Below are 27,027 nucleotides of genomic sequence, written 5' to 3' on the forward strand. Positions count from 1 at the left end.
GTGGTACGTTCAGGTGTTTGGAAATTGCTCCCAAGGATGAACCAGACTTGTGGAGGTCTACAAATTTTTTTCTGAGGTCTTGGCTGATGTCTTTTGATGTTCCCATGATGTCAAGCAAAGAGGCACTGAGTTTGAAGGTAGGCCTTGAAATACATCCACAGATACACCTCCAATTTACTCAAATTATGTCAATTAGCCTATCAGAAGCTTCTAAAGCCATGACATAATTTTATGGAATTTTCCATAACAGTCAACTTAGTGTATCTAAAGTTCTGACCCACTGGAATTGTGAATTATAAGTGAAATAGTCTGTCTGTAAACAATTGTTGGAAAAATTACTTGTGTCATGCACAATGTAATTGTCCTACCCGACTTGCCAAAACTATAGTTTGTTAACAAGAAATGTTAGTGGAGTGGTTGAAAAACAAGTTTTAATGACTCCAACCTAAGTGTATGTAAACTTCCGACTTCAACTGTATCTTTCTAAGCTAACCCTGTCAAAATTGAATTACAATCATAAACCCAGATTTTAGTCTGTAGCTTATGCCTATTGAAATGCCAAGTCAATCTCGTAAATGGGCCATTTATAACTGTTTATAGTGTAATGACCTGGCTAGATCATAAAGGAACAATTGTACAGACAGAGGATTGAGTTTACGAATTCACGGTTTATTAACCCAACTCCACGCAGGCTACTGTTTGGGCGTGGTCCACGCCAAATACATTTAGGATGCCCGTACAAAACAACCGTGATCCTCTCTTGTGAAGACCAGACGTAAGAGAGAGAACAATGGCTAAACATGCCCTTAAACTTGCGATGGCGACCCCCCTCCCCTGCTCCACCAACCACCAGAACATTCCAGGCATTCCCGTTGTTGGCAGATAGCAGGTTGACTGGCATGTCAGATCCCGCGAACACTGGGTACTGGTAAGTACAACAAAACCAACGAACAGCATAACACATAACACACAGCTGTCTGTGCGGGTCTGGCACATTATAAGGGCACAATTGCTAGAAATAACCCAACATTCTTTTTTTAAAAGTTGGACAAAGTGTTTCTTGCTCAGAGATTTCGAGATCCTCTGTCCCACGTTCATCACTTAAACTCTCCTGTCGGTTTTATTTATAGGTTATGCTCACGCACAAAAGGGATTTATTTATAATTCTAAACCGGGTTTGAGCCCTGAATTGGCTGAAAGCCGTGGACTGTCAGATTGTATCCCAGGGTTATGACAAAACATTTATTTTTAGTGTTCTAATTACGTTGGTAACCAGTTTATAATAGGAATAAGTCACCCCAGGAGGTTTGCCTAATATGGCCAATTAACCACAGCTGTATCCAGGCAGTCCGCATTACGCCATGCTTAAGAACAGCCCTTAGCTGTGGTATGTATATTGGCCATATACCATGCCCCCCTTGTGCCTTATTGCTTAATCATAGCAGTCAAAACAAGTTAAATCGACATCCATTGATGGAAAATTATCTGGCGAGTTTGATAAGGGCAAATTACCTTTTCTCTTGCGACATATTGAACATTTGTTACGTCATGTCATAGTTCGCAATTATTATAATTTTTTATGAAAACCTAATTTTACTTCTAACGTCCTTACGAGTTACGTCGATATTCCTTCTTAATTAGCTCGATAGCGTAATGGAAAAAGGGTTTATTGTATAAATGTGGCAACTCCTCTCTTGCTGTGGGGGGAACAAAAATGTGAGCTGGTTTTCAGGCTTTTTGTGCAGGTTGAGTGGTCATTGGACTATAATTTACTTGTTAGACCTGGCAACCCTGCTATCGGAACCCTGTGATGACAATTTCTCCATTCTTAAAACCATGGACTGACATGTGCATGTGGTGTCAGTGTTGTATTGGTTTTGATATTTACAGTGCATTCGAAAAGTATTCAGACCCCTTGACTTTTTCCACATTTACATTTACTTACACTACCGTTCAAAAGTTTGGAGTCAGTTATAAATGTCCTTGTTTTTGAAAGAAAAGCAAATGTTTTGTCCATGAAATTAACATAAAATTGATCAGAAATAGTGTAGACATTGTTAATGTTGTAAATGACTATTGTAGCTGGAATATCTACATAGGTGTACAGAGGCCCATTATCAGCAACCATCACTCCTGTGTTCCAATGGCACATTGTGTTAGCTAATCTTTGTTGATCATTTTAAAAGGCTAATTGATCATTATAAAACCCTTTTGTAATTATGTTAGCACAGCTGAAAACTATTGTTCTGATTAAAGAAGCAATAAACTGGCCTAATTTAGACTAGTTGAGTATCTGGAGCATCAGCATTTGTGGGTTCGATTACAGGCTCAAAATGGCAAGAAACAAAGAACTTTCTTCTGAAACTCGTCAGTCTATTCTTGTTCTGAGAAATGAAGGCTATTCCATGCGAGAAATTGCCAAGAAACTGAAGATCTCGTACAACGCTGTGTACTACTCCCTTCACATTACAGCGCAAACTGGCTCTAGCCAGAATAGAAAGAGTGGGAGGCACCGGTGCACAACTGAGCAAGAGGACAAGTGTAATAAAGTGTCTAGTTTGAGAAACAGACACCTCACAAGTCCTCAACTGGCAGCTTCATTAAATAGTACCCGCAAAACACCAGTCTCAATGTCAACAGTGAAGAGGCGACTCCGGGATGCTGGCCTTCTAGCATAAACAGAAACAAAACTAATGTATAAAGGCATGCTGTGGCTCAGTTGGTAGAGAATGGCGCTTGCAACGCCAGGGCTGTGGGTTAAATTCCCACGGGGGGACCAGGGTTCAATTCCCACGGGGGGACCAGGATGAATATGTATGAACTTTCCAATTTGTAAGTCGCTCTGGATAAGAGCGTCTGCTAAATGACTTAAATTTAAATGTAATGCTCCATATATCTCTAACCTCTCCTTAAACCCCAAAGGCAAGGGACCTATTAAGGTATTATTATTATTAAGGATACGTTTTCTGATATCCTTGATATGCCCTTAAATTGAAAAATAAAAGGGCACTGACCAATATTTTAAATTAAGGTATGTTTAATGGGTCCCCTTTTGCCTTTTAAAATTAAGGGACATTTAAGAGGCCAAGGCTGATTTAATTCACATTCAGGGGTCTTGGCAGTCCTGTTTCGTTGTGAGTCATTGGGGTATGTTGTGGTGGACTGTCATTACAATTGCGTCACAGGAACCTGGCAAAATTACGTTTGTAGTGTAGCTAGCCACTGAATGGCTCTCAATTCACTACCAGCATGCAGTTAAAGATATAACCACTTTTGGAGATAATGTCACATTCTGACCATAGTTCTTTTGTATTTTCTTTGTTTTAGTGTGGTCAGGGCGTGAGTTGGGTGGGTAATCTATGTTTTCTATTTCTGTGTTGGTTTTCTGTGTTTGGCCTGATATGGTTTTCAATCAGAGGCAGCTGTCAGTCGTTGTCCCTGATTGGGAACCATATTTAGGTAGTGTTAAAGATTGATGATATTTACTAGAAGAGAGAGACCAAGTTGAGACGCTAGACCAGGTGGATAAGGTATGATATTTAAGGCAGTTTAATAAGTTGCAAAGATATCTGACAACACGTGCACGGGCTCGTCCATTTAGCTCAGAGGGAGCTAGCAGGAGGAGCCCCGACTCATATTGTGCAATACATTTTATACAGTGAAATGACGTAGGTAGATTCTAGTAGTTCTGCTCTCCTGACTGGTCGCTGTGAGTGGAGGGCGGTCCCCTTCAGGCTAATATCAATGTTCCATTGGTTCTCAGTAGTGTTCTTTGTCCTTGGAACTCCCGCCTGAAACAGGGGTTTGTGTGTGTGTGTGTGTGTGTGTGTGTATGCATGCGCATGCTCGTTGAGTGCCATGCCGGTCTGGGTTGTCTCTTGTATTGACAAGATGTTGAAGCAGACACCAGCAACTGGCGCCTGAGGTCAGAGCGCCCCCCTGAGGTCAGAGCGCCCACCTGCCTTATCAGTGCTCATAAATGGTTTGTGTCAGCCATCTCTCTCTGTGTGTGTGTGTGGGAGTAAGGTTAGTATCTGGCACAGGCAGAACTGGTTCATCTGTGGGGTGCAGCAAAGTGTTACAACCACGTCTGCTTTAATAATGAAGGCATTATAACAATATTATAGCTAACAGTAGACTGTTTTCTGTTGGGTTTTGTGGGTGGTTGTTTTCAGTCTTTGTGTGTCTGCACCAGATAGAACTGTTTCGGTTTTCACTTTGTTGTTTTTGTATTTTGAGTTGTTCACTTCCATTAAATAAGATGAACAATTACCCCGCTGCGCATTGGTCCTCTGATCCTTCAAACTTCTCCTCCTCAGACGAGGAAGAAGACGACAGCCGTTACAGATAACTAGTGCTCTCAAACTGATGTCGACAGCAGATTGGTGAAAATAAGTTACATGAACTGAATAACATAGGATGGTATCATAGGATCCGTCAACAGACTGGGATGCATTGTGCCTAACAACATCAAAATAGCCTTTCCAGACTCTGAAGTGGGAGGAGCCATACTTGCAAACACTAGAAAAAGTTTTAGTTACATTTTTTGGGGATCTCCTGTCTCCAAATGTGCATCAGCCAATTACAATCGTCGACAAAGTTGCACGTGACAGAATGCTACATTGTAGCTTGTCTCATCAGATAACCTGGCACGTTAGCTGACAGTGAATATTTCCTGTAACAAATTCCGCATCAACCTATCAAAAATCTTAAGACTTTATATCCACCAACCAATGGCGATTTTCTTTTTAATAGGTCCATTTGACCACCAGAGGGATATTTTAAACCTCCGAATTCAAGGTTTACTTTCGTTCCACTAGGTGGATAATGCTTCCTTGACTAGACTACAAGCTACTAATGTTAGACAAAATTCAAAAGGCACGTTTTCACATATATGACAAGCCCTCTTTTTGTAGTGCTATGATCGTACAGTTATATGCGGTAATATTGTGATCATTTGACTGCAATCGCAGACTCTCACAATCCTGGAGGAACTGATGGAAGACTAATGTAAAAAGTTATGAGCATAACAAGTTTTTTCAAAAGTAGGCGTGAATTAATACAAACATTTTTTTGCTAAACTAGAAATGTATAACGCGAGTCCCTTTTAATGTGAGGCGCGCTTTGAGAAAACAGTGTTATTGGTGTGATAGCCATGGAAGCATCAACAGAATCAGTTAGTTGTTGTACTATTAACTGAACTAGTAACTAGCAACCAGGCAGAGCAGAACAAACACAAGGAATCAATACAATACAATGCTCCGTGCTCATTGGATATTATTATTATTATTATAACTTATTGGCCCTCGTAGTTCCATCAGGAAACTCCTCCTCTTGAGTTTTAAACACTTCCTGTTTCCTGACACTATATCCTCTATATTCTCCAGCAGCTCTGTGACCTGATAACCATCAACCCCCTGTTCTCATCGATGAAGTTCTCATCGACATGACACCTGTTTCCAACATTTCTAAACTAAGCCGCTGGAGGGGCCCTTCCATTCTTTCTCGACGTGTTGCTCAATGGTTGTGTCCCCCGGACAAGTCCCCATAGGTGAACAGCACTATAGCGTGACTCGCCTGTGTTGCACTACTGCTCTTCCTAACTCCTCACTGTAGGAAGCATCCAGCCGTATGACCAGGAGGAGAGTGTGGGGTCCTGGAGGACAGAGGAACACTGCACACAATCTCCTGTTTAACCAGCTCAGCAATGTCCTCCTCTACAGTGTTATTCACCCGGCACCCTGAAGTGTCGATCAGTGAACTCCTTGTTTCGTTTCTTTCTTACTTAGTAGTATTTGTATTAGGGATCCCCATTAGTCCAAACATATTAAAGCACTTACATTACATATAAAACAAAAATATAACAGTACATCATTTAACATTATTACACCACTACATATCTACAACACAACATGTTCAATACCACCATACAACAATATCACAATGAATGCATGTGTCTGTACCTTTGTGTGTGTCTCTTCACAGTCCCTGTTGTTCCATAAAGTGTATTTTTACCAGTAATTTAAAAAAATCTGATTCTACTGCTTGCATCAGTTACCTGATGTGGAATAGAGTTCCATGTTGTCATGGCTTCCTTGTCTCAGCCTCCAGTATTTATGCTGCAGTAGTTTATGTGTCGGAGGGCTAGGGTCAGTCTGTTATATCTGGAGTACTTCTCCTGTCTTATCCGGTGTCCTGTGTGAATTTAAGTATGCTCTCTCTAATTCTCTCTTTCTCTCTCTCGGAGGACCTGAGCCCTAGGACCATGCCTCAGGACTACCTAGCATGATGACTCCTTGCTGTCCCCAGTCCACCTGGCCGTGCTGCTGCTCCAGTTTCAACTGTTCTGCCTGCGGCTATGGAACCCTGACCTGTTCACCGGACGTGCTACCTGTCCCAGACCTGCTGTTTTCAACTCTCTAGAGACAGCAGGAGCGGTAGAGATACTCTGAATGATAGGCTATGAAAAGCCAACTCACATTTACTCCTGAGATGTTGACCTGTTGCACTCTCAACAACTACTGTGATTATTATTATTATTTGACCATGCTGGTCATTTATGAACATTTTGAACATCTTGGCCATGTTCTGTTCGTTTTTCCTAGCCACCGTGCTTCTACACCTGCATTGCTTGCTGTTTGGGGTTTTAGGCTGGATTTCTGTACAGCACTTTGAGATATCAGCTGATGTAAGAAGGGCTATATAAATAAATTTGATTTGTAGTCATAGTAGTTCTTCCTAACTCAAACTATTGTCTACCCAGGATGGTGTTTCCTTCTTTTCCCAGACCATATATGTCCCAGCAGCACAATCCTCAGAGTCATCGCTGGCAGAGAGAGAAGGTTTATCCATTTCTAAATCGGAATCTATGCATCAACATTGTTTTGAGCACGTGGACTGAGGAATGTTCTGGCGCCAATGCGGGCACCCTCACGCTTACAAGGAGTGTGTTCTCATACTCCGTGATGAAGTCATTTAAGCATGTTAACTCTGGCGAAGCTGTGGCATCCTAAACTGCATGTTCAGAGCATGTTCAGACCAGCTGAATAAGTGAGAAAGTTAGACACACAAATATCATACCCCCCCCCCCTCCCCCAAAAAATGCTAAGCTCGAGTTACTGTAATGGTGAGAGGTTAGCACGTCTTGGGGGTATGATATTTGTGCATCTGTAACTTTCTCACTCATCATTATTCATGATTCATTCAGGATTATCCGTAATCAGGGTAGCATCCACATTAATGTCGAAGTGTTTAGAAACATATTTTATCCTTATTTTTAATAAAAGTGACTCCAAAATGACAATATATTATTTACTATTCATTTGTATTGGGCACAAAATAATCTGAAACGCAAGCAAAACTAACAGCAAATGCATCCAACAAATGTCTAGAGTCACAAGCTTGATGTAGTCATTGCTTGCTATGAATGTGGACATTAAATAGGGTATATGGATTTGTTGTGCTCTTCTGTATGTGCCATCTTTTGTGTTTTTCAGGCAAGCCTGGGGAAAGGACTGGAGGAAAAATGCACTTAAAGACTCAAGGCAGAGGCATCAGAAAGAGGCCCAAGAAGACTTGGACGAAAGATCAGAGGCCAGTGAGGGTTTTTCAGAACTCACTCAATCCGGTAAATTGGTGACGGTACACTTTGAGCTGCTTACCTGACACTGACGGGGGTTACAATTGTCTCCACAACCCTCCTCTTTGACCCTAACTATTTGATGTGTAAAGGTCAAAGCAATGTAGTGAAAACTAAGCCACTGCAAAGCTTAAACTTATTCACACCCTTCAGATCTGCAAATATTTATAGTTGAGTTCTGGAGTAGGGAAATTAGCTGTTAAAAGTTCTACTTGGCGACAAAACGTTGCATGCACAAAGTAAAAATATTGGGTACATTTCCGCCACAACTAAGATTGTTGAAGTGCAAGGATAAACGTTTCTGCTGTTTTGGTCCCGCATCTCCCACGTTCTGCCCCTGAACAAGGCAGATAATCCACTGTTCCTAGGCCGTCATTGAAAATAAGAATTTGTTCTTAACTGACTTGCCTAGTTAAATAAAAGGTCAAATGAAATAATTGTGGACAGTAACAAGAATAACTGAAAGGGGTGCGTCCATCGAAATGTAAGTTGCAGGGGGGGGGCGGTTTATTGGATTTCTTTTTACATGTTGTGTAATAATGGATAATTACCACAGATTACTTAGTAACTTTGATACGTTTGCAGCCATATGTTGTATTGTACAGCTATTACTATTCTTTAATGTTGGAGTTGCCAATACTGCTTGGCATATTCTGCCCTCCCAAGCAAAAAGGCAGTAACTGCTCATTTGGTCGAAAATGAGTTAATGTCATTTTTGTTACAATAAATACATGTCAAATCATGTGGACAAGTATCCTGCCTCTATTGTATTGTGGAGAAAATGTGGGTCATGTTAGCAGTAACTGCATAAAGTTACTGTGAAACCGTGGTAAATGGCAGTAACTGAACTTACTGTAACGGTAGTCCTCCTCCTCTTCATCCGAAGAGGAGGAGCATGGATTGAACCAAAACGCAGCTTCTGAAGTTGACATATTTATTTACAGAAAAGACGAAAACACGAACTTCACTATAACCTAACAAAACAACAAAACGGAGTAGACAAACCTGGACATGCGAACTCACATACAACGCAGAACTCACAAACAGGAAAATGACTACACAAAAGACCGAACGTACAAACAAACCGAGAACAGTCCCATGTGGCGTAACATACTGACACAGGAGACAACCACCCACAACGAACACTGTGAAACAACCTACCTAAATATGACTCTCAATTAGAGGAACGCCAAACACCTGCCTCTAATTGAGAGCCATACCAGGCAACCCTTAAACCAACATAGAAACAGACAACATAGAATGCCCACCCAAACTCACGTCCTGACCAACTAACACATACAACAAACTAACAGAAATAGGTCAGGAACGTGACATAACCCCCCCCTTAAGGTGCGAACTCCGGGCGCACCAGCACAAAGTCTAGGGGAGGGTATGGGTGGGCATCTGACCACGGTGGTGGCTCAGGCTCCGGACGCTGTCCCCACACCACCATAGTCACTCCGCGCTTCTGTATCCCCCTTCCAATGACCACCCTCCAACTAAACCCACCTAAATGAAGGGGCAGAATTGGGATAAGGAGCAGCACCGGGATAAGGGGCAGCACCGCGATAAGGGACGGCAGCTCCGGGCTGAGGAATTCTGGCAGGTCCTGGCTGAGGGACTCTGGCAGGTCCTGGCTGAGGGACTCTGGCAGGTCCTGGCTGAGGGACTCTGGCAGGTCCTGGCTGAGGGACTCTGGCAGGTCCTGGCTGAGGGACTCTGGCAGGTCCTGGCTGGACCTGGCTGGACGGCTCTGGCAGGTCCTGGCTGGACGGCTCTGGCAGGTCCTGGCTGGACGGCTCTGGCAGATCCTGGCTGGCTGACGGCTCTGGACGCTCATGGCTGGCTGACGGCTCTGGACCCTCATGGCTGGCTGACGGCTCTGGACGCTCATGGCTGGCTGGCGGCTCTGGCAGATCCAGTCTGGTTGGCGGCTCTGGCAGATCCAGTCTGGTTGGCGGCTCTGGCAGATCCTGTCTGGTTGGCGGCTCTGGCAGATCCTGACTGGTTGGTGGCTCTGGCAGATCCTGACTGACGAATGGCTCTAGCGGCTCCTGACTGACTAACGGCTCTGACGGCTCGGGACAGACGGGCGGCTCTAATGGCACTGGGCAGACGGATGGCTCAGACGGCACTGGGCAGACGGATGGCTCAGACGGCGCTGGGGAGACGGATGGCTCAGACGGCGCTGGGGAGACGGATGGCTCAGATGGCGCTGAGGAGACGGATGGCTCAGACGGCGCTGGTGAGACGGATGGCTCTGGCCGGATGAGACGCACTGTAGGCCTGGTGCGTGGTACCGGAACTGGAGGTACCGGGCAAAGGACACACACCTTCAGGCTAGTGCGGGGAACAACAACAGGGCACACTGGACTCTCAATGCGTACTATAGGCCTGGTGCGTGGTACCGGAACTGGAGGTATCGGGCTGAGGGCACGCACATCAGGGCGAGTGCGGAGAGAAGGAACAGTGCGTACAGGGCTCTGGAGACCCACAGGTGACTTAGTGCGTGGTGCCGGAACTGGAGGCATTGGGCTGGAGACATGCACCATAGGAAGAGTGCGTGGAGGAGGAACAGTGCTCTGAAAACGCACTGGAAGCCTGGTGCGTGGTGTAGGCACTGGTGGTACTGGGCTGGGGCGGGGAGGTAGCGCCGGAAATACCGGACCGTGCAGGCGTATTGGCTGCCTTGAACACTGAGCCTGCCCAACCTTACCTGGCTGAATGCTCCCCGTCGCCCGACCAGTGCGGGGAGGTGGAATAACCCGCACCGGGCTATGTAGGCGAACCGGGGACACCATGCGTAAGGCTGGTGCCATGTATGCCGGCCCAAGGAGACGTACTGGTGGCCAGATATGTAGAGCCGGCTTCATGGCACTTGGCTCAATGCTCAATCTAGCTCTACCAGTGCGGGGAGGTGGAATAACCCGCACCGGGCTATGCACACGTACAGGAGACACCGTGCGCTCTACTGCGTAACACGGTGTCTGCCCGTACTCCCGCTCTCCACGGTTAGCCTGGGAAGTGGGCGCAGCTCTCCTACCTGCCCTTGACCCACTACCTCTTAGCCCACCCTCCCCAAGAAATTTTTGAGTAGTACGCACAGGCTTTTCGGGCTTCCGTGCTAGACGCGTCCCATCATAATGCCGGTTTTGGGCTTGATTCTCCGGTCTCCAGCCTTGCTTCCTTGCTGCCTCCTCATATCGCTGCCTCTCTGCTTTCGCTGCCTCCAGCTCAGCTTTGGGGCGGCGATATTCTCCTGGCTGCGCCCAGGGTCCTTTGCCTTCTAGGTCTTCCTCCCATGTCCATTTCTCCAAATAATTAAGCCTCTCCTGTTGCGTGTTCTACTGCTCGAACTTATGCTGCTTGGTTCTGGATTGGTGGGTGGTTCTGTAATGGTAGTCCTCCTCCTCTTTATCCGAAGAGGAGGAGCATGGATTGAACCAAAACGCAGCTTCTGAAGTTGACATATTTATTTACAGAAAAGACGAAAACACGAACTTCACTATAACCTAACAAAACAACAAAACGGAGTAGACAAACCTGGACATGCGAACTCACATACAACGCAGAACTCACAAACAGGAAAATGACTACACAAAAGACCGAACGTACAAACAAACCGAGAACAGTCCCATGTGGCGTAACATACAAACACTGACACAGGAGACAACCACCCACAACGAACACTGTGAAACAACCTACCTAAATATGACTCTCAATTAGAGGAACGCCAAACACCTGCCTCTAATTGAGAGCCATACCAGGCAACCCTTAAACCAACATAGAAACAGACAACATAGAATGCCCACCCAAACTCACGTCCTGACCAACTAACACATACAACAAACTAACAGAAATAGGTCAGGAACGTGACATAACCCCCCCCTTAAGGTGCGAACTCCGGGCGCACCAGCACAAAGTCTAGGGGAGGGTATGGGTGGGCATCTGACCACGGTGGTGGCTCAGGCTCCGGACGCTGTCCCCACACCACCATAGTCACTCCGCGCTTCTGTATCCCCCTTCCAATGACCACCCTCCAACTAAACCCACCTAAATGAAGGGGCAGAATCGGGATAAGGAGCAGCACCGGGATAAGGGGCAGCACCGCGATAAGGGACGGCAGCTCCGGGCTGAGGAATTCTGGCAGGTCCTGGCTGAGGGACTCTGGCAGGTCCTGGCTGAGGGACTCTGGCAGGTCCTGGCTGAGGGACTCTGGCAGGTCCTGGCTGAGGGACTCTGGCAGGTCCTGGCTGAGGGACTCTGGCAGGTCCTGGCTGGACCTGGCTGGACGGCTCTGGCAGGTCCTGGCTGGACGGCTCTGGCAGGTCCTGGCTGGACGGCTCTGGCAGATCCTGGCTGGCTGACGGCTCTGGACGCTCATGGCTGGCTGACGGCTCTGGACCCTCATGGCTGGCTGACGGCTCTGGACGCTCATGGCTGGCTGGCGGCTCTGGCAGATCCAGTCTGGTTGGCGGCTCTGGCAGATCCAGTCTGGTTGGCGGCTCTGGCAGATCCTGTCTGGTTGGCGGCTCTGGCAGATCCTGACTGGTTGGTGGCTCTGGCAGATCCTGACTGACGAATGGCTCTAGCGGCTCCTGACTGACTAACGGCTCTGGACAGACGGGCGGCTCTAATGGCACTGGGCAGACGGATGGCTCAGACGGCACTGGGCAGACGGATGGCTCAGACGGCGCTGGGGAGACGGATGGCTCAGACGGCGCTGGGGAGACGGATGGCTCAGATGGCGCTGAGGAGACGGATGGCTCAGACGGCGCTGGTGAGACGGATGGCTCTGGCCGGATGAGACGCACTGTAGGCCTGGTGCGTGGTACCGGAACTGGAGGTACCGGGCAAAGGACACACACCTTCAGGCTAGTGCGGGGAACAACAACAGGGCAAACTGGACTCTCAATGCGTACTATAGGCCTGGTGCGTGGTACCGGAACTGGAGGTATCGGGCTGAGGGCACGCACATCAGGGCGAGTGCGGAGAGAAGGAACAGTGCGTACAGGGCTCTGGAGACCCACAGGTGACTTAGTGCGTGGTGCCGGAACTGGAGGCATTGGGCTGGAGACATGCACCATAGGAAGAGTGCGTGGAGGAGGAACAGTGCTCTGAAAACGCACTGGAAGCCTGGTGCGTGGTGTAGGCACTGGTGGTACTGGGCTGGGGCGGGGAGGTAGCGCCGGAAATACCGGACCGTGCAGGCGTATTGGCTGCCTTGAACACTGAGCCTGCCCAACCTTACCTGGCTGAATGCTCCCCGTCGCCCGACCAGTGCGGGGAGGTGGAATAACCCGCACCGGGCTATGTAGGCGAACCGGGGACACCATGCGTAAGGCTGGTGCCATGTATGCCGGCCCAAGGAGACGTACTGGTGGCCAGATATGTAGAGCCGGCTTCATGGCACTTGGCTCAATGCTCAATCTAGCTCTACCAGTGCGGGGAGGTGGAATAACCCGCACCGGGCTAGGCACACGTACAGGAGACACCGTGCGCTCTACTGCGTAACACGGTGTCTGCCCGTACTCCCGCTCTCCACGGTTAGCCTGGGAAGTGGGCGCAGCTCTCCTACCTGCCCTTGACCCACTACCTCTTAGCCCACCCTCCCCAAGAAATTTTTGAGTAGTACGCACAGGCTTTTCGGGCTTCCGTGCTAGACGCGTCCCATCATAATGCCGGTTTTGGGCTTGATTCTCCGGTCTCCAGCCTTGCTTCCTTGCTGCCTCCTCATATCGCTGCCTCTCTGCTTTCGCTGCCTCCAGCTCAGCTTTGGGGCGGCGATATTCTCCTGGCTGCGCCCAGGGTCCTTTGCCTTCTAGGTCTTCCTCCCATGTCCATTTCTCCAAATAATTAAGCCTCTCCTGTTGCGTGTTCCACTGCTCGAACTTATGCTGCTTGGTTCTGGATTGGTGGGTGGTTCTGTAATGGTAGTCCTCCTCCTCTTTATCCGAAGAGGAGGAGCATGGATTGAACCAAAACGCAGCTTCTGAAGTTGACATATTTATTTACAGAAAAGACGAAAACACGAACTTCACTATAACCTAACAAAACAACAAAACGGAGTAGACAAACCTGGACATGCGAACTCACATACAACGCAGAACTCACAAACAGGAAAATGACTACACAAAAGGCCGAACGTACAAACAAACCGAGAACAGTCCCATGTAGCGTAACATACAAACACTGACACAGGAGACAACCACCCACAACGAACACTGTGAAACAACCTACCTAAATATGACTCTCAATTAGAGGAACGCCAAACACCTGCCTCTAATTGAGAGCCATACCAGGCAACCCTTAAACCAACATAGAAACAGACAACATAGAATGCTCACCCAAACTCACGTCCTGACCAACTTAGACATACAACAAACTAACAGAAATAGGTCAGGAACGTGACACTTACTGCGTTTTAGCTTGGTTTCAACCTGCCCTTGGCCTCAGTTACTGCGTTTTACCTTGGTTTCATATCATTTTATTCTGATAGTGATGTAATCGAACCTGTATGACACTGACTGACAGCTACACACACATACATTGCTAATCTAGGGATACAACATCATGGCACAGCATTCCCGGGGGAAAATGATGGTTGAACTTGCTCTGAAACGCCAACATCCAGACACTAGCTAGCTAAGTAGATCTGAGATCAAAATTAGCTAGCTAGCAAGCTAAGCTAGCTATATTAGCTAGCGAGCATAGACTATAACAATGCCACCTGCTCTCATAAGAAGAGATCTGCAAGTCATACTAACTTCAATCTCTTCAATCCCATATAATTAATTATATTCTGAAATTTCATCTGATGGTTTCTTTGAATCAGTACACCATACACACTATTTCTAGCCAGTGACAGCAACCTAGCTAAAACCGACAAGCACCTACCAAAACGTCAAGACCTACCTAGCTAGCATTAGCATGAAGCAATAGAATTGTGCTACATACTCCCATAAGAGACACACTCCCATAAGAGACAATCAGCAGTTTAAACTAGGCTCAATCTATTATACCTAGAAATAATATAATCCCTATAGTTGTATTCTGACATTCCATGGGTCATTTGAATCCGTAACGTTACACCACACACACGATGTCTAGCCAGCTGACGGTCAGTTGGACCTGGACCCCATACTGAATTGTCAAAAGCCACGCACACTTGTTTTGACATGCCAAACGTGTGCTCAATGTGTCGGCTTCAGTGCCATCATTACATGAATGCAGAAAAGACAGTTTTGCATGACTTCCACCAATCCCTGTGGTCTAGATGAGTAGTATCTATGCGGATCAAAGTTGCCATGTGAGGGTGTATTAGGACAGCACAACCACGTCAATACTAGGTTTTATTCCTGTCGATGTGCATCCATGCAATTGTTTTGTATTTTTAAATAAAGATGAACATTTAAAGAACCTTTTTGGGAGCAGGTAGATAGATGAACTGAGTTGACAGTGAAAATGATTTAAGATCATGTTTTCACAAAATAAAATCAACATTGATTATATCCTATATTATAGAATAACTGAAAATGATTATGATCATATGTTTGCACACCAGAAAATGTCAGAATTAATTATTATCATCCATGACAGAATAGAATCATTAGGATGCATGTCCTTGACTATTTGCTCTATTTAATTTCAGTTGAGTTTGAGGGCCACATTCCAACAAAGATTCCTGATCTACCCCCTTTAACTGAAGTCACAGTGTCAACACTATTTGAAGAAATAGAAAACCAGTGGGTGGTCTCTGACTCCTTAGACATCAGTCTATCAGATGAGAAATCAATTGCGGAAATGATGATGATGATGAAGATTATCATCCAGCTTCAGAGTTGAATGTTCCAGCACAAGTGGCAGCTGAGCCCGTGGACACAACTCCAGACAACTTATCAAACAAGAAATCCAAGATTCCACCAATGGGTAGGCCATGTGGTTCCAGATGCAATGTACTCAGAATATTTCAGAGGGTAGGCAAAAAGAAATGTGGGAAAAGTATTGGGAGATGAAGTATAAGGAGAAGAGGACATGGATCTTCCACATGGTGGCACAGCAATCTAAGAAAAATATCACTGTTGGCGCTGACAGTCGTCGCAGCAGGTCGTTTCTGTACCATCTTCCAAACCAGAGTGGTTCTGCACAACAGGTGTGCAAAGTGTTTTTTCTGACAACATTGGGCTACCACCCCAAAAACGACAGGCTGATTGTCACGATGATGGGCAAGTCAATCACCACCAAACTGATTCCACCAAGAGGGGAAAGAAAGCTTCAGTGAGCAAATTGAACATGAATCCAATCCTGCAACACATTGAGTCAGCCACTATAGACGAGAGCATGCCCCACATCGCCTCTACCTCCCTACGGACTGTAATGTTCTTCGTCGGGCGAAAGAGAGGAGGACCAAGATGCAGCGTAGTGAGTATTCATTTTAATAAGAATACTTAAACAAAGAACGAAAACAATAAACCGACAAACGAACGAAGACGAAACAGTCCCGTATGGCGACATACACAACAACACAGGAAACAGGAACAATCACCCACAACCCACAATGACAAAACAGGCTACCTAAATATGGCTCCAATCAGAGACAACGACTGACACCTGTCTCTGATTGAGAACCATATCAGGCCAAACACATAGAAATAGACAAACTAGACATACAACATAGAATGCCCACTCATATCACACCCTGACCAAACAAAATATACAAAGCAAACTATGGTCAGGGCGTGACAGTGACGTCAATATTCGGTTCATGCATAGTGACTACAAGGAGAAGAACAAAGATGCCAACTGCGGTTACGAAACCTATCGCAAGGCAGTAAAGGGAAGGAACATCAGCGTTGTGAAGCTTGGAGAGAAGGAGTGAGAGCTCTGTTTGGTGCAGGGTCATCATCTGAAGATGGAGCACAGGGAGAATGAGGCCTTGGAAACCGAAGCCTGCCAAGACAACAGCCAATGCAGCATCTGAATTCACCATCCCCAACCCCGAATGCATGCAATGTAGAAAATATGAGGAACATAAGAAGTCTGCAGGGCAGAGCAGAAGCCATTACCAGGCCGATGCACAGAAAGTTTGCCCAGAGGCCCGGCCTGTTTGGAGCGTTGATATGCAAAAAAAGTCATCATGTTCCCTCGCATGCCAGGTGTGAAAACAGCATTGTTCACAAGATGAATCGTTGCCTATCACGAGACATTCGCCACCATTGGAAAGAAGTCTCAAAAGAAGAAGAAAACACAATCTCAGTGGTATGGCATGAAGGAACAGCTGGTCGGAAGGCAGAGGAGATTACTTCATTTTACGTAACAGCACTGGAGAGGGGAAGACACACAAAGGATGCAGCTTCAACTCTGTTATACTGTCAGTAATTACACTGCTCTTGTATTAATAGCATAACTGAGAAGTACAGTAAACTAACAAATGAAAATGGCAGATACTGCTCTTTGCTTTGGTATTACCCTGCAATTTATAACATATCATGCCAAGGAAGAAGGCAGTAACTGCCGTTTAAGGGTCAAAGGTCATGTCCGAGGTCATGGTCAACATGAATAAAAAAATGTACTCATAGTAAGGCAACAGATCATTAAATCTCCAATGATCTCCCTATAATTCATTTGGCTTTTTACAATTAAAAAACTTTGAAGCCATTTTTCTCAGTTCCACTCTATGAGTAGTTACAGCCTTTTTGCTTGGGAGGGCAGTATTGTTGTATAGTATGTAGTGCCCAATGACACGTTGCCATCGGTGTCATTGTTTATTGGTAAACATAGTTTTCATATAAGCATGATACTGCAGTGTTTTCTATAGTGGCCTTTGTTAAAGTGGTGGTTGAGCTGCCATGGGCGAGCTCCTAGAACCCTCCCGGACGTGTAATTTATGAACCTGTGTCGCTGGGGCAGATCAGCACCGAAGGGCGTGAGAGAGAAGGTGCCATAAATCTTTATTTTGACAGTCTCTCAGTAATTGGTTTAAATTCATTTTCAATTTAAAGGCTTTATTGGCATGGGAAACATATGAAATAGATAATAAACAAAATTGAAATAAAAACAATAAAAAGTTAACAGTAAAACATTACACTTACAAAAGTTCCAAAATAATATTATGTGTCTCTCTCTTACAAGAGGTTATTCTTTAGGTTAATATTTATACTGCTAAGTTTATAGCCCTGTTTATAGCTGTGTTATAATAGTGTAATTATGCTTATTCATTCCTCTATATTGCATATGTAACAGGGTTGGTTATGTTTCCACTTGCCTCTAAAGAAATGTGTATTTAATGTTCAAGCATTCTTATTGGTTAGTTCAACTCTGATGACAATAAGGTGTGTTGTGATTGGCCCCGCTTGCAGATAGGGGGAGATCGCGAACGTCAGGTCTTCCCAGTATGAAAATGTGATGCAAGGGGTAGGTCACATTCTGAATACTATTTTCTATTTTACAATGTGTACAAGTTTGCTGTACGTTATTGATTTATACATGTGTGGGTATATGGTACCTGTTAGGGATTGAAGGGCTTTCTGGGATGTGCTTTGGCATATGATTGCTGTAAATAAGTGTGTTAGTTAGCACACACCGATGTCATGGTCACATAAGCCACTGCTAACACAGTTTTCTTCATGCTACAGATTTTGTCATCGACAGCCATCAACACTGTTAAGCCCTGCACAACTAACGTGCTGTTTCCCATTTAACAACAGGTATTTACACATGTTATATTTTGTATTGTATTTTTGTATTTTGTTCGCCCAGTAGGAAAATGTGATGCAAGGGATTTTGCCATCGACAGCCATCAATACCGTTAAGCCCTACACAACTAACGTGCTGTTTCCCATTTAACAACAGAAATAAATGATGCTCGACTGGGACCACTGGCCGAAGTGATTTATTTTGAGAAAACACAACGCATGGAGAGTACATATACATCTGTTACACATAATTATGACACTTTACTGATGCTGTTATGCATGTTTTTGCCTTATAGAACCACAATTAATTCTAAGTACTATTCAACCACAATTCACTCCCAGTCAAGATTCATGGTATGACCAAAAGTGTCTTAATGTGTGTTGGTGAGGAGGAAAATGAAATAAAACCCTGAAAAGAGAAGCATCAGCATTGTTATTGGACATCCTGTGGAGGGTCAGAAACCAAATCAGTCGGCATAATTGTACTAGCGTGTGAGGGCATTCACAGCCGACCGTTTTTATAATTTGACTGTGTGTGAGCAACTTACATTCATTTCTACTCATTCCTTGAAACTGCAATGATGGTTGTAGGGTGAGTGCAGGTAGAAGTGCATTTCATGGCTTACAAAAGTGTCTGATAAAATGTGTTGATGGTAACCAATAAAAATGTAAACAAGTGCTGTACTCTTTGCTGTACTTGTTGGCAGTCTCTCTCTAGTCAAGGTAGCAGAAACAAACGCACCTACTGCCAACATTGCAGTAAGTGCGGTTTTTTTTTATATTAAAGTTTGGCCATCTAATTGGAATGCCTTGGAGATCAATAAGTCGATCGCGATTGACCGTTTGGTGACCACTGAATTAGAATAATATTAGATGTAGATTTGTTTTTAATCTTCTGTATGTGCCCTATCTTTTTTGTTTTTCAGGCAGGCACCAGAAAGGACAGAAAAACCACAAAGCGGCCCATGAAGACTCGGATGCGGGATCTGAAGCCAGCGAGGGTTGTCCAGAACTCACTCGCAAGAAACCACCTTGTCTGGTACCGGTTAAAAGGGAATTTCACCCTGGAGGAATCTGGGCTTGTTTTCATCATGTCTGAGGCATTTCTAGAACAGTGAGATGTGTTTCATACATAATTGCCAAGGAAGAAGGCAGGCCAGGGCTTCGCACGCTGAACGATACACCCTGTCATGACGTTGCCCTCTTTGGGTACAGCAAGCCCCATCCCCCTCTCTCTGTCTCCTACACACAGGCTGCTGTGGTCAGAGAGAGGTTGTAAATTCCCGGAGGAGATTTTCTCCTCATGGTCACAGTATAGAGACAGAGTGAATTTTCATAGACGTCACACCCTGACCATAGTTTGCTTTGTATGTTTCTATGTTTTGTTTGGTCAGGGTGTGATCTGAGTGGGCATTCTATGTTGTGTGTCTAGTTTTTCTGTTTCTGTGTTTGGCCTGATATGGTTCTCAATCAGAGGCAGGTGTTAGTCGTTGGGAACGATATGGTTCTCAATCAGAGGCAGGTGTTAGTCGTTGTCTCTGATTGGGAACCATATTTAGGTAGCCTGTTTTCTGTTGTGTTTTGTGGGTGATTGTCTATGTTAGTTGATGTTGCATGTCTTCACTCGGTTTCATTAGCGTCACGGTCGTTTGTTATTTTGTTTAGTTAGTTTAAGTGTTCTTCGTTTAATAAATAGAAGAATGGATTCACATCACGCTGCATTTTGGTCCTCTCTTTCTCCCAAGGAAGATCGTGACACATGTTGGCTGGCTTCACAACATGTGTAGCTTTAATTTGGTTTCTTTCATGTGTGATTTCATGAAAGATAGATTTTTATAATAATATATTTTAATTTGGCGCGCTACATTTTTTTCTGGCATTTGGCCAAGTGGGACGCTACCATCCCACATATCCCAGAGAAGTTAAATAAAGGTGAAATAATTTTTGCAAATAAAAAGTACTTGATGGAGTCCATGATGCCATGTATCCAACCAAGGTTCCCAGGGCCTTTGAAAGTAAAACAGCCCACAACATCACAAACACACTTAACGGTGGGGAATAGGTTATTTTCTGCATGACCATGACTCTTTTTATACCAAACCCACCTCTGGTGTTTGTTGCCAAAAAAGCTCTATTTTAGTCTCATCAGACCATAGAATCTGGTTCCAATGACATTTAGCCAACTCCAGGTGCTTACGTTTGTGGTTTGGTGACAGCAGAGGCCTTTCCTGGCAACCCTTCCAAATAACTTGTTGGCATGGAGTTGGCATCCAATTGTAGTTTTGGAGACCCCAAGACTTCCGGCAACTTCTGCAATTTTCCAACTGTAATACTTGGGAGATATTTTTGCCACTTGAACCATCCTTCTCACTGTGCGTGGGGGGAAAAATACACTTGTGTCCTCTTCCAGGCAGGTTTATCACAACTCCAGTTGTTTTACATTTCTTAATTACTGCCCTAATAGTGGAGATGGGTATTTTCAGGCGTGTAGCTATCTTTTTATAGTCATTGCCTGATTAGTGAAGGTCAACCATCTTTTGTCTCATTTAATTTCTGTGTTCTCTGGCCTTTCCCATGTCGATGGATGACCAAGGGCATTTAGCCTGTGTGTCACCTCATATTTATACCCCAGTAAAAACAGGAAGTCATGGATGACCACTTAAGAGTTCCCAAAGACTCAGATGAACTTTAAAAAGTCACATCTTAAATCGGAATATGCATCAATTCGATTTTGTTCATGAGAATTTCTAAGGGTACCAATAATTGTGACATGCACAATATAATTATTTATTGATGACGATTTTTTTGTTGTTGTTGGAACAATTAACTAAATTAAAGGTTAGATGCATATATTTTGAAAGGAAGATCAAGCTGATAAACAACAATGACATTTTTTCGGACTTTATTGTTCATATATACCTAGGGTGCCAATAATTCAAGAGGGTACTGTAGAAGAAGATGCAAGAACTTGGCAGATTCCTGCTTGATGTGACAGAGTTAAATCCAAATATGCAGACTCTTCAAAGTCCTTGTACCAACCAACTTCAAGTTGGCAGTGTCAGTGACCAGGAATGTGGTTGGGTACTTTAGTAAACAAAGCGAATACAAACCTTCCTTGACATGCAAAGTAGGATATTCCCTTAAAACAGCTGCAGGAGTACTCTGGCCTTTCCAAATGTCGATGCTGCAGGAGTACTGTCACGTATCCCCCCGGTACTGCTGCTCATTCTGTTCACCAGGTCCGGAGGTCGACGTCATCGGCCTTCTAGGCTTAACTGAACTGTGTTATTACGCACACCTGGTTCCAATTGCTCACTGATTTGTGTTTGTATAAATGTGCTCTTTGTTCCCCCATTGGGCTGTCGATTATTGTTCCCATGTCCGTTGGTCGTGTGAGTACCAATGCGTTTCTCAGCCTGTTCTGCGTATTGTTTAATACGGGTGTCACGACCGTCTAAGGGTGAGAGAGAGGACCAAGGCGCAGCGTGTGAGAAATACATATTTTATTTAGAAGAGAGAGAAACACGAAACAAACACTTTTACAAAACAAAACAACAAACGATCGTGAAGCTATAGACGTAAGTGCACACACAAGCTACAAACGTACAACATAGACAATTACCCACATAAACCTAGTGCCTATGGCTATCTTAAATATGGCTCCCAATCAGAGACAATTAATGACATCTGTCTCTGATTGAGAACCATTCAGGCAACCATAGACACAGCTAGATACCTACACTAACCCATCTACTCTACTTAACCCCCTAAACCAGGGGTGTCAAACTCATTCCACGGAGGGCCTAGTGTCTGCAGGTTTTTGGTTTTTCCTTTCAATAAAGCCCTAGACAACCAGGTGTGGGGAGTTCCTAACTAATTAGTGATGTTAATTCATCAATCAAGTACAAGGGAGGAGCGAAAACCCGCAGACACTCGGCCCCCCGTGGAATGAGTTTGACACCTGTGCCCTAAACCATACAACCACCCTAGACAATACAAAAAACACATACCTTCCCCATGTCACACCCTGACCTAACTAAAATAATTAATGAAACAAAGAATACTAAGGCCAGGGCGTGACAACGGGTCTCGTCCTGTGTCATTCTACAAGGTTTACCCTCGCTCTTTTGTTTGGATACATCCCAGTGTTTGTTTTGGGTGTATAAAAACCCAGATGTATTCCTGCGCCTGTCTACGTGATATAGTTACTGGACACAAGGTGTAATACGTAAAGTACATTCAGAATGTATTCAGACCCCACCTCTGCCTCTTCCACCGGATCCCCCACAGGGCTGTATGTTCTCTCCTCTCCTGTACATACTATACACTAATGACTATCGTAGTGAATAGGAAAACAGGCACATCATCAAATTTGCTGATGACTGTCATCGTCAGTCTACTACAGGATGGAGAGTTTGAGCATTGGGCCTGTGGTAGATTACTTTATGTCATGGAGTGAGAACAGCTTTCCTCCGATTGAATGTCTCCAAAACTAAAAGATATGGCCATTAACTTTAGAAGGCAGGCACTGTGGTCATAGGAAATGACATTGAGCTGGTTAGTACCTGGGGAACAGTGCTGGACAACAAGTTGACGTTTGAGGAGAGAACAACAGATGCCATCTGTAAGAAAAATGGACAGCAGAGGATTTTCTTTCCTGAGAAAGATTTCAAAAAGATCAATGATGACACAGTTTTACAGGAGTTTTATTGACTCCGTATTGATGTTCTCGATTGTGGCCTGGTTTAGCAAACTTAATGTTGGGTGGTTAAGGTGGCCAGCTAGGTAATCGGGGTGCAACAGGCACAGCTCTCAGTGACATTCAGAACATCCATGTGGTAAGGAGAGCTATAAGTATTCTAGACTGTCCTGATCACCCTCTCCTTGTCGATTTTTGCACTTCACCCCTCAGTTTGTCGTTTTAGAGCCTTTCCAAACTCAATAGCAACAGATACAATAACTATTTTATCCCACAGGACATAAACTTTCTGAATCTGCACATGAAATGTCCATTTTTTTGCTGCACTTCTGCACAATGATTTCTCCTTTTTATCGATCTCATTGTTTCATGTTATGTGGACATCGGTTTTCACTGTTTTTAAATGTTTATTTTTTATTATTGATGAACCCTGACTGCACAAAAAAAAAACTAATTGGAACGATAAAGAACTAGAACTTGAGGGGTGTGAAAGATTGTGCAATACAACAGTGACAAAATATATAAATCCTAAAGCGTGGGTAAGGTTGAATCACAGCCTGCTCATAGATTATAACGCTGTTCAATAGGAGGGAGGGAGAAACACCAAGGCTACTGCTAAAAACATACACATCAAATAAATCAGAAAATATGCTGTCTCAGCCACTGCCTGTCACCAAGGGAGTACCTCAAGGCTCAATCCTAGGCCCCACGCTCTTCTCAAGTTACATCAACATAGCTCAGGCAGTAGGAAGCTCCCTCATCCAAGTACACTCAGCAAAGTAAAAATGTTGCTTTTTCAGGACCCTGTCTTTCAAAGATAATTCATAAAAATCCAAATAACTTCACAGATCTTCATTGTAAAGGATTTAAACACTGTTTCCCATGCTTGTTCAATGAACCATAAACAATTAACATGCACCTGTGGAACTGTCGGTAAGACACTAACAGCTTACAGACAGTAGGCAATTAAGGTCACAGTTATGAAAACTTAGGACACTAAAGAGACCTTTCTACAGACTTTGGCAAAACACCAAAGAAAGATGCCCAGGGTCCCTGCTCATCTGTGTGAACGTAACTTAGGCATGCTGCAGGGAGGCATGAGGGCTGCAGATGTGGCTAGGGCAACAAATTGCAATGTCCGTACTGTGAGATGCCTAAGACAGAGCTACAGGGAGACAGCAAGGACAGCTGATCATCCTCGCAGTGGCAGACCACATGTAACAACACCTGCACAGGATCGGTACATGCGAACATCACATCTGCGGGACAGGGTGGCAACAACTGCCCGAACGCACAATTTCTCCATCAGTGCTCAGACTGTCCGCAATAGGCGGAGAGAAGCTGGACAGAGGGCTTGTAGGCCTGTTGTAAGGCAGGTCCTCACCAGACGTCACCGGCAACAACATTGCCTATGGGCACAAACCCACCGTCACTGGACCAGACAGGACTGGCAAAAAGTGCTCTTCACTGACGAGTCGCAGTTTTGTCTCACCAGGGGTGATGTTCGGATTCGAGGCCTGTACTCTGGAGCGGGATCGATTTGGAGGTGGAGGGTCCGTCATGGTCTGGGGCGGTGTGTAACAGCATCATCAGACTGAGCTTGTTGTCATTGCAGGCAATCTCAACGCTGTGCGTTACAGGGAGGACATCCTCCTCCCTCATGTGGTACTCTTCCTGCAGACTCATCCTGATTTGACTCTCCAGCATGACAATGCCACAAGCCATACTGCTCGATATGTGCGGAATCTCTGTCCTATTGAGCACGTCTGGGACCTGTTGGTTCGGAGGGTGAGGGCTAGGTCCATTCCCCCCTGAAAGTGCCTTGGTGGAAGAGTGGGCTAACGGTTGAAGAGTGGGGTAACATCTCACAGCAAGAACTGGCATATCTGGTACAGTCCAGTCCATGAGGAGGAGATGCACTACAGTACATAATGCAGCTGGTGACCACACCAGATACTGACTGTTACTTTTGATTTTCATCCCCCCATTTGTTCAGGGACACATTATTCAATTTCTGTGGAACTTGTTCAGTTTATGTCTCAGTTGTTGAATCTTGTTATGTTCATACATGAAAATAAATGCAGTTGACAGTGAGAGGACGTTCATTTACTAGCTAGTAAGCCTCAAGACACAACATTTTTTGTTGTTGATACATTAGCTAGCCAGCATTTTAATAACAATAACTGGTGACTGGCTATCATTAGCTAAATGGGAACTTACATTGATAACATTAGCTTGGGTTAGGTTGCTTGCTTGCTAGCTACCCAACTGTCCATGTGGTGAGTGCCTTATACAGTTACTGCTAGCTAGCTAGAGCTGTCTAGCTAATGTTAGTGATTACATTATCTTTAATAATGCCTGGGTATAAAAGTAACGTTAAACGACTTAAGATTCAATGGTGTAACTTGCTCAATATGGAGGACAGTGAAGTTGGCTAATGTTGTGGTTCAGTGAATTTGTCCTTGGGAAAATTGTAGGTTGGAAATTAACATTAATTACTAAGAGACACAAGACATTAGCTACTAGCTAACCAGTAGTTAGGTACAAATGTTTTATTTAACCAAATGCTGATGTTAACAAAATGAGTAGCTAATACATCAAATACTATAAATACAAATGCAATCATTGCCTGGGGGAGAAGGCTCCACAAGGAGCCAACTAGTAGTCAGGGTTGTAATGTCTGCGGTTTTCCCGTGAATGGGCTACTTTGAAAACGACGTCGTAGGTGAAAATGTATTGGTCGTGGGATGCAGATTTTTTTGGGGCTACTTCCAAGTTGCATCCCAGGTAGCACAAACATCGTTGTTGTTTAGTGAGATAGCTGTAGCATTAGCAATGTCTTCAAAAGGAGACAACTCACAAATGAGTAAATTCTGGTGATTTTTTTTTATTTAAAAAATGTGTTTTAAAGTCAGGAATCCGATTCTGACAGTGAGGAGCTGCCCCCCAACCTTGTAGCCATTAAGAACCCTGAATCTGAGGACTCCTTGTCGACTGACGAAGTCCCAGATCCCTTTGAAGATGCTGGTGGTGATGGAGGCAGACCGACAGTGGATGAAGTACAGGAGTTCTGTGGTAGCTGGAAGGCCACCAGTAATTTCACCCCTTCTGGCCCTGCTGTTTGCTTTGATGAGTCCCAGTCTGGAGTGCAACACCCCTTGCCATTTCCATCTGAGGCAGAGTGCTTCAAGCTGTGTTTGACAGAGGAGCTGGTTAGAGACATATTAGAGGAGAACAATCGCTATGTCTTGGAGCAACAGGAAAAGAGAGAGCCAGGAGTGAGGGGGAAACTCGCTAAATGGGTGACAACCACAATTAATGAAATGTATTGGTGGAGGCCATTTGAACTCAGCTCGGTCAAATCCATCTCAGCGTCATGCAGTCTGCCGGCGTCAAGAAGAGCAGATGCGGGCGCTCATTCTGGCAGACCACGTGGCCACCAGGGAGGCAGTGCTGAACAGCCTGAGGTTGATAGCTCTTTGAGGTTAATCAAAGGACCAACAGTCAGTGGTAAGACATACTTATGGAAGACTTGTTACATAAAGCCATGTGACTAATGCCTAATGCCAATCTGAGTGACAGCTTGTGTTTGTTTTTCTCTCCCTATTTCAGGTACTCCCGGCATCAGAAGGAGAGGCGCTGCAGCAGGGGTTGGGGCTCGCTCCTGCCCCAGTGTCACCGCCCAGCTCCTCCCTGCAGCCAAGCCCCTCCACTACTAGCGGGAGGGGTTCCAGGCACCCTTTCCTACGCCCCTCCCCCCCCCCCCCCCCCCCCAAGGACGGCCCACCCACGCACCCATTCTGCCAGCCCACCGCCCAGCAATGACACCCCGCATTTCCCGGCCCCTCCCAAGCCCTGCCAGCCCAAGGACCACCCACGGCCTCCTCTTTACCTCCTCTGGTGCCAAGCATAATGGCTTGGAGCCGCTTCGGCGTAGTGGCAATTCTGCTCTGTTGCTGCGGGTTGGTAAGACTGTGGCCCAGTGGTGGCAGAAA

General features: G+C 45.1%; 1 long non-coding RNA gene across 1 annotated transcript; it reads left to right on the top strand.

Moving 5' to 3' along the window:
• Positions 1-13,101: 13,101 nt before the first annotated feature.
• On the top strand, positions 13,102-26,778 carry LOC129823670 (uncharacterized). Its single transcript, XR_008754664.1, has 3 exons — positions 13,102-18,052; positions 18,274-18,345; positions 19,260-26,778. It is a non-coding gene; the product is annotated as an uncharacterized LOC129823670 (long non-coding RNA).
• Positions 26,779-27,027: the final 249 nt, after the last annotated feature.

The sequence above is a fragment of the Salvelinus fontinalis genome, chromosome 26 (genome assembly GCF_029448725.1).
Source record: "Salvelinus fontinalis isolate EN_2023a chromosome 26, ASM2944872v1, whole genome shotgun sequence".
NCBI lineage: Eukaryota > Metazoa > Chordata > Actinopteri > Salmoniformes > Salmonidae > Salvelinus > Salvelinus fontinalis.